The sequence below is a fragment of the Leptonychotes weddellii genome, unplaced genomic scaffold (genome assembly GCF_054177405.1).
Source record: "Leptonychotes weddellii isolate Sample4059 unplaced genomic scaffold, ASM5417740v2 HiC_scaffold_8516, whole genome shotgun sequence".
NCBI lineage: Eukaryota > Metazoa > Chordata > Mammalia > Carnivora > Phocidae > Leptonychotes > Leptonychotes weddellii.
Genome location: NW_028056113.1, coordinates 1 through 8,677, shown reverse-complemented (window position 1 = coordinate 8,677; position 8,677 = coordinate 1). Strand labels below are relative to the sequence as shown.

The following is an 8,677-nucleotide window of genomic DNA, read 5'->3' as shown; positions in this document are numbered from 1 at the left end:
CCTGTCGCGCCCCGCAGCCTCCCGGGGGGGGGGGCTCTGTCCGGGGAGCCGGCGCCCCAGTCCTGCTGAGACGGGCTGGGGCCTTCAGTCCCGCACCGTGTCCGCAGCCGCCGCCCGCCCGGCTTTACCCCACCCCGCCGAGGGGCCCGGCCATGCACACTTCGGGGGGCAGTGCGAAGAGCAGTTACCTTCAGGAGGCTTGGAGGGTATTGGTACCAGACGGAGAACCGGTTCCCAAGTCAGGTTCAGCTGCTCGCCAGTGAAAAAGCAATACTCGAGAAACAAGTGATGGTGGGAAAGGAAAGGTTGCTTTATTCAGGAGGCCAGCAACCTGGGAGGATGGTGGGCAGAGGTCTCAAAGACCATCTTCCCCGTGCAGGGGGAGCCTGGGGGTTTTAAAGGGGAAGGCTCGGGAAAGGGGGGGGGGGGCTGTGCACAGGAGAAGCAGGTGCCCAGGTGGTTAGTCCTATGTTGACATGTCCTTGGACAGACTTGCTGACATCAGCGGGGGCCGTTTTCCAAGGCACTCAGGCCTTATCTTCTGGGAAAGTCTAGTCCTTCACTCCTCAAGGCCAGTGGGCTGCAAATCTCAAGGAAAGTAGGTTAGTTCCACTACAGACCAAGGGACTTAGGTCAGTAAGCAAGGAACACCTGAGCTTAAAGCAAGTTCACCCTTGGGCACCTGGGTGGCTCAGTCGTTAAGCGTCTGCCTTCGGCTCAGGTCATGATCCCGGGGCCCTGGAATCGAGCCCCGCATCGGGCTCCCTGCTCGGTGGGAAGCCTGCCTCTCCCTCTCCCACTCCCCCTGCTTGTGTTCCCTCTCTCGCTGTGTCTCTCTCTGTCAAATAAATAAATAAAATCTTTAAAAAAAATAAAAAAAGAAACTAGATGAACTTCAGAGCAGCGAGAGAACAAACGTCATTTATTAATGAAAAGGCATTCTAACCGAAAACGCACAGGAAAATATCATTGTCCAACTCTTGGGGCGAAGAGGAAATAAGGTGAAAATGGTAATAACAAACAATCGCAAAATCATAAATAATAACCTTGCATACAGTTTGTGGAACGTGACCAAAGCTAGATGTCAAGTAAAGTTTGCTGCCTTCAGTGCTTTCACATTTCAAGGAAGAGGGGAAGAAAATACAGTATGACCTGGAAGTTCACTCCTTGCCCCTTGTTCCACATTTCAAAAATGGATTGGGTCAAAGGCTCCAAAGATGCGTAAATATAGCAATGGGTGCACAGGAGAAAGTGGTTGTGGGGGCGCCTGGGTGGCTCAGTCGTTAAGCGTCTGCCTTCGGCTCAGGTCATGAGCCCGGAGTCCTGGGATCGAGCCCCGCATCGGGCTCCCTGCTCGGCGGGAAGCCTGCTTCTCCCTCTCCCACTCCCCCTGCTTGTGCTCCTTCTCTCTCTGAAAAATAAATAAATAAATAAAATCTTAAAAAAAAAAAAAGTGACCGTGACCCGCGATGTACCTGGGAGTCAAGGGAAGTGCTCTTTGCCGCTGTTAGGGAGGCATCTGCGTGTTGCTCCAACACCCAGTTAGTGAGAACAAAATAGGAAGAGCGTACAGCTTCCTCAAATGTCTCATAAATACAGGTCAATGGGGCGCATCCTCGTTTACTGGGAAACTGGCCCTAAATCTGGAAGGACTGCTCCTCACTTACACCTACCTCATCGTGATTGGCGTTGGACAAAGACATTTTCATCATAACGATTAAACAGATCTAGGACAATGGTAGGAGTCGGTGAATACTCTAGAATTTGCATGCCTTGGAAGATGGGTTTGAAACAGAGTAAAACACAAAGCTGTCCTTAGGAATAAGGTCTGGCAAAACTGTTCTTCCGAGATAGCCTCGTGCAGGTGAAGGTTTTATGAATGAGCTTTGACTGATGGGGTGTAGGAACTGTTTCCCTCAACCTTTTGTCGGAGGATTCTTCTCTCAAGTGAGCGGCTTGGTGCATCGTAAGACCTGCTTGCTTTACGAGCTTGTAGAACCATGACTACACTTGCAGGGACTCTCCTTTCTGTGTTTTTTTTTTTTTTAAATGATTAACAAGGCTTGATCTCTGTCTGTAGCTTTCCCCACAATACTCGCAGATAAATGGTCTCTCTTCAGTGTGCGTTTTCTGGTGCAAAGTGAAGACCCCTCTGCCGGCTAAAACTTTCCCCACTACTGGGATATTTATGGGGCTTTCCTCCTGCGTGGATCTTCTGATGTCTCATAAAACTTGATCTATCACAAAACCTTTTCTTATAGTCAAGGTGCTGGTTCGTTTCTCGCTGGGGATAGGCTCTCTGGTGCGCTATGAGTTGGGACCCCTGAGTGGACGGCTTGTTACACACAGAGCATTCATAGGGTGTCTCCCCCGTGTGAACTTGATGGTGCCTAAAGAGATCTGCTTTACGAAGGACTCTTCCCGCATTCCAGGCACTTATGAGGGAGCTCTCCCCAGGGAATTTGCAGGTGCTTATTAAGTAGCTTCTCTTTAGCAACACATTTCTCACACTGCATACGCTGGGGTGGCTTCCCTCTGGGACTGTTTTGCTCCTGGGCTGTGGGGCTGAGAGGTCTTTCCTGCTTGGAGCTCTCGGCTGTCTCTCGAAGAGACAGGTTCTGACGGTGGACAGGCACTGTGCAATCTCTGGGTAGCTGTTCTGCTGGGTTTCCCAGTGGATTCGTTAGCCGTTCGGAGAATTTGGGCACATTGGGACCAAGAAGCACATTTCCATCTAAAGAAACAGAAAATGGATACATGCCCTCCAGTTTTTTTTTCTGCTTTGACATCTTTTCTTCATTTTCTTCCCCACCCCCCCCCGCTCCCCGTTATCAAAATTTGAGGGAAGGAATAGAAATCACAGATGTCACCCTGTTCCCAGGAGAGTGGACATGGGGACTAAGAAGAGGTCCTCAGCAGTTTGTGGGAAGACAGAAACTCTCAAGTGGCACCCTGAACCTCTTTACCCCGGGATTAAGGTTGAACCTCTCTTTCTTCCCGAGCGCCCGATGAACCCTCACCCACCTATCCTGGGGTCTTGGAACTGTTCTTTCACTTCCTTGGAATCCTGCAGTTCCTGGCACTTCGGCTCTTCTCTGTGCTCCGCTGGGCACCCCGGGTCAGGCTTTGGTCTTGGCTATCCTGGGCAGAGGAGAGACGGGAGGAGGGGTGCATGGAGTGGCCACGGGTTTCTCCCGAGTCCGGGCTGCTTCCTGGCCACATGGCCTCTCAACAGCTACCTATTTCCTTCTCACAGTTGCCTCACCAGGAGCCTCTGACATGTCATTTTTATTGTTTTGTTTTTGTTTTTTAGGATAAGAACAAAACCCAAGTGGATGGAACTAGAGGGTATTATGCTAAGCGAAAGAAGTCAGTCAGAGAGAGACAAATACCATATGATTTCACTCCTATGTGGAGCTTAAGAAACAAAACAGGATCACAGGGGAAGGGAGGGAAAAATAAAGTGGGATGAAATTAGAGAGGGAGACAAACCGTAAGAGACTCTGAACTCTAGGAAACAAACTGAGGGTTGCTGCAGGGGAGGGGGGTGGGGGAAAGGGCTAACTGGGGGATGGGCACTAAGGAGGGCATGTGACGGAATGAGCACTGGGTGTTATGTAAGCCTGATGGATCACTAAATTCTACCTCCGAAACTAATAATACACTATTTGTTAATTAATTGAATTGAAATAAAATTAAATTAAATTTAAAAAAAATACCCCTTCAAGACCTAAATGAGGGGAGGGGAAGATCCCACTGTCCTCCAGTCCGTGGAAGGAGAGCGAACCAGTTCTGCGGCGATATCAATGCACATCATTTTGCGAGTGGATTTAGGTGAAAGCCAGAACACGAAGTGACTGCCTACAGAGCTGCTGACAAAAACAGAACCACTGGCTTGCTGACTGCCACGTGAGGGAAGAGCAAGGCCGGCTCCTGACCCTGTCGTCAGTTTGCGTCCCCCAGCCTGTGCTCACAGCCCCTGTCAGCTAAGGCCACTAACCATCCCCTCCGGCCCGTCCCCCACCCTCCTGACCTCAGTTCCATCCTCTACTCTCCTACCTCCCATAAAATACCATCAGGAATGCTGAACGAACGTGATGCTTGTTTGAAAAGGTGTGCACAGAGAGCAGCCCTCCTTCTGTCTGCCAACCTGGGGAAAACAGCCATGGCGCTCGTCCCAAGACAAAGCTGGTGAGCGAAAGCAAGCAGAAACTGGCTCTCTCTTATGTTGTGCTGGGAGCATAAATGGACACAATCATTTGGGAGGACATGTGACCATATCTATTAAAGTTTTACATGTATATGCCCACTGACGAACTGTTCCTATTCTAGAAACACAGGCCCATAGAAGGATGCTCCCTGCGTTTTATAGCTTTGGCTCCAGGGTATTTTGGTCAACAGTCAGAAGTCACGGCTCTATGCCTACTTCTGTTGGTGAGTCTCTTCTCCTCATCCTCATCACCAGCCAGTCTGGGTTACCACATAACCAACCACCAGATGGGTTGTTCTAGAAATGAGCCTAAGTGCACAAACGCACCCTCTTGTATTGGCCCCTCGGTTGTTCATTTCTTCCCCGCAGGCTGAGATTCCTTAGCTCAAAAGCCTGCCGCCGGCGCCAAACTCAAACTCTCACACATCCAGTGATTTAAAAATTAGCCCCCAGGGACACCTGGGTGGTTCAATCGGTTAAGCCGTGAAGTGTCTGCCTTCGGCTCAGGTCATGATCTCAGGGTCCTGGGATCGAGCCCCATGTTGGGCTTCCTGCTCAGCGGGGAGTCTGCTTCTCTTTCCCCTCTCCCTCTGCCCTTCCCCCTGCTCATGCTCGCTCTCTCTCACGCGCACTCTCTCTCTCAAATAAATAAAATCTTAAAAAAAAATTAAAATTAAAATTTACCCCAGAAGCACACTGTTAGCTATTTAGACCCTGCCTACTTTGCATATCGCAGAAAACTTCACCCCCCATCTGCCAGCCATGGAAAAGATGGAGCTTTTTTTTGTTTTGTTTTGTTTTTTGTTTTTTAATTTCTTTTTATTAGTTAACATACAGTGTTACATTAGTTTCAGGTGGACAATATAGTGATTCCACAATTCTATGCATTTCTCAGTACTCACCACTGTAAGTGCACTCTTTTTTTAAATTTTATTTTATTATGTTATGTTAATCACCATACAATTCATCATTAGTTTTTGATGTAGTGATCCATGATTCAGTGTTTTTGTATAACACCCCGTGCTCCATTCGGTACGTGCCCTCCTTAATACCCATCGCCGGGCTAACCCATCCCCCACCCCCCTCCCCTCTAGAACCCTCAGTTTGTTTCTCAGAGTCCATCGTCTCTCATGGTTCGTCTCCCCCTCCGATTTCCCCCCCTTCATTTTTCCCTTCCTGCTCTCTTCTTCTTCTTCTTTTTTTAAACATATAATGTATTATTTATTTCGGAGGCACAGGTCTGGGATTCATCAGTCTTTGTATAACCCCACGCCTCTGCAGCCCTTCAGAATTCTCTGGCCCATCAACTGCCCGGTGTGCTACTGGGCTATAAGATCATGATAGACACAAGTCCCCTCTGTGAGCCCTTACTCCCTGGGGAGTTCCCTTGTCCTCCCTTTGGGACTCCGGACTTCTCCAGCAAGCAAACCCCAGCGATGCCACAAACCTTGTGCTCCCTACTGCCACCTCCTGGTCATATCTTTTTCCTTGCTCCATCCCCAGATCTCTCAGACCTTCTCCAAGCGGTAAGAAGGATGGGATTTTGGTGATCGGGAGGTAGACATGAGGACCTCCCAGTCAGTAGGATGAAGCATATTATATCACCTTAAACAGCGATGAGAAAGGGGTCCTTGCCTTTGTTGCCACTAGGTGTATTTTATTTGTTGAATTCAGCCTATATCTTGTTGAATATACTGGACCTTCCTGTGCTCTAGAGAGCAAAGTATTACAGCCAAGAACAATATTGCTGCTGGGCATCGTATGTGATCTTGGTACTTGGCGCTGTTGCTAAGAGGAGCAAATTAGCATGGGGAATGGGGATGCACATGCAGAAAGATTTATATTTAAATATGACTGGCTAGGTTCTGCCACTGGTCGCAGGCATATACACAGAACCCAGATTTTACATACCTTGACGACAGACCAGAGATGTAGGTCAGGCAAAGACTGGAATATAAAAAACAATATTTTATATAGTTTGGCTTTGACCATAATAGATACACATACGTACTTGTGGGTTTTTCCTCTGTCACCGGTATTTTTTTTTTTTTTTAAGTAGGCTCTACACCCAACGCGGGGCTCGAACTCACAACCCTGAGATCAAGAGCCACATGTTCTCCCATCTGCATGAGCCAGCCACGCACCCCCCTCTCTCACCTCAATTAAAAACGAGACAGAGTCCATGTCTTCTACATCCCCAGGACTCATTAGAGTAAGCTACAGAATACGGTACCTGGACAAACTGATTAACTGTAGAAAGGGGCACAAAGTGGTCGCCAAGCAGCCCACCGTAATGGCAGGAGTTGAATTCTATGGGAGTTATGGAACTGCATAGACAACGTACAGTCCTAGTGTTGGGTGTGCAAGGACCAAGCCATTGCCTCCAAGGAGAGCGTGGAATCCCGCCTGTGCCTCCCCCATAGTGGGCCAGGGACCTGGAGAAGAGAGGTGGCACTCCGAACAGAAACCAGAAGAGATGGGGCGGGGGGGAGCCAGAGGTAAGCACCGGAGGGAGAATCATCTGTTAGCTTCAAGAGCAAATGGGTCAGAGTGTCTAGGAGATGTTCTCAGGTGGCCAGAGAGGGCCCTGGAAAGCAGGGAAGCCAGACAAAGTCACTGCAAGTTTGAGAGAGCTTTGAATCCACATAAAATGGTCATTTCTGACATGTTCTCTCCCAGGCTGTGCCCAGAGGACCTCGTGCTTTCTTATTCTACACAATCCCCCAAAGACCTCGACCATCTTAGAAGCTTCTGTCACCTCCTCTAAGCCTTTGGCTTGCACACCTCTATCCCAAACCCCAATCTCTCTCCTGAGCTCTGATTCCACATTGGCCACCTGGAGACCCATAAGCCTCTCAAATTCCTCACGTTCAAATCGAAACTCACTTTGACCCCCGCCCCCCCCCACATCTGACTCTCTTCTTGTGTTCTACCCAGTTCACGAGCCAGAAACCTGGATGCTGTTCTCAATGCTCTCTTCTCTATCACCCAAAGCCCAGCCGAGCACCAAGTCCTGAATTTTACACAGGCCACTGAGCTTTTGAATTGGTCCCACTTTTTTCACTCCATCGTCATCAACACGATCCTAGTTTAGAAAATCATCCTCTCACCTGTGGTGATTGCAACGACCTCCCAAATGGTTCCCAAAGTTGTTCGTGACCCAGGACGCTGCTTCTCTCTCCAGCCTCTTGAGGGCCGCTCAAGCTCCTCTGTGCCCCTCTCAGCACACATGCTGAGCATTCTGCCCAGAGCCCTCTCCCCTCTCCATTTCCCCCAGCCAGCGGCTTACTCCAACTCACCCCGTAGGTTTCCCTTCCTCCAGGACAACTTCCCTGTCTGCCCTGAGCTGATCAGGCAGCCCTCCTATAGACCCCCATAGCATTTGCCAGTCCTACTTACACCACGTACAGGACCTACAGTCCTATTTACATATCGGAGCAGTGCCTAGTTCTTTTTTTCTTTTTCTTTAAGCAGTGCCTAGTTCTTAATACGTGCTCGTGGTCGAATGAATAAACGTTAAGATGTGGAAAGGGACATGGTTTCAAAGCCCAGGCACTGGGCTGGTTATGGATCGACCAGATACTAACGTTTTGTAACTCGGACTATTCTCGGTATGTTCATTTTTTATGTCTCTTTGTTTTCTCAGCATTTCAGTGTCTTAAAAATGCCAACATGTTGAAGCGGTGCCTGAGAGAGTTAGAAAGGAGGTTTCTGGCCACACTTGGGCCAAAGTTCATGGGGGCGGGGAGAGCAGAGTGGTGTTGGGTAGAGACAGGAATTGTTGGTAGCACTGTGGGAGAATCCCCAAAGGGAAGTGAAACACAGGGACACAAGAGCTATGAAGTCCAGCTGCCTTTCTCTGCCTGGACCTTCTCCTTCTAGTATAAACTCTAGGAGGGTCAGCAGCAGAGGTTCTCAGACTGTGGTGCATATAGGTCTCATCCAGAGAGCTTGAGAAAATGCACCCTAGGTGACCCTGATACACATAGGCTGCTTGCTACACTTGGAGAAATGCTCTCGTAGGTTCTGATCGAATGAGCTAAGTATTAGCTTTATACTCTGGTACGTGATTAAATCGTCTTCAAGGATCTGAAGCGAGTATGTTCATAAAGTACCAATCTGAACAAGGCTCTTAGGCCATAAGAGCAACTGAGGAACCCACAACATCACAGATCCCATTAATTAAAATGTGCTGGCAAAATCAGCCTTATCCAGAGTATCCATACTCCCCAGGGTTTCCTGCGTAACATTCTTTGTCAAAATGTTCCTGAGCGGGGTCATGAGCTGAAGGGGTTTTGAATCCCACGTGATGTCCCGCGCTTTGTTCCCAGAGAGGGATCCCTCCTCCCACCCTTTATCGCCGTGGTCCGCTTCCACCCAGTACTCGGTGTTTCCAACCCACCCCCAAAGCTGGGGAGCTCTCCAGCTCTCAAACTACGAACCGCGGAAAGGAAGTCAACCCCTTGC

General features: G+C 49.1%; 1 long non-coding RNA gene across 2 annotated transcripts; it reads right to left on the bottom strand.

Annotated features, from left to right (window-relative positions):
• Positions 1-902: 902 nt before the first annotated feature.
• On the bottom strand, positions 903-8,656 carry LOC145719946 (uncharacterized). 2 transcript variants are annotated; one of them, XR_014142697.1, is made up of 3 exons: positions 6,122-8,656; positions 3,025-3,141; positions 903-2,734 (listed from the first exon to the last, which is right to left on the bottom strand). It is a non-coding gene; the product is annotated as an uncharacterized LOC145719946 (long non-coding RNA). The 2 variants fall into 2 exon arrangements; XR_014142696.1 differs by lacking the exon at positions 6,122-8,656 and having other exon boundaries at positions 3,025-5,278.
• Positions 8,657-8,677: the final 21 nt, after the last annotated feature.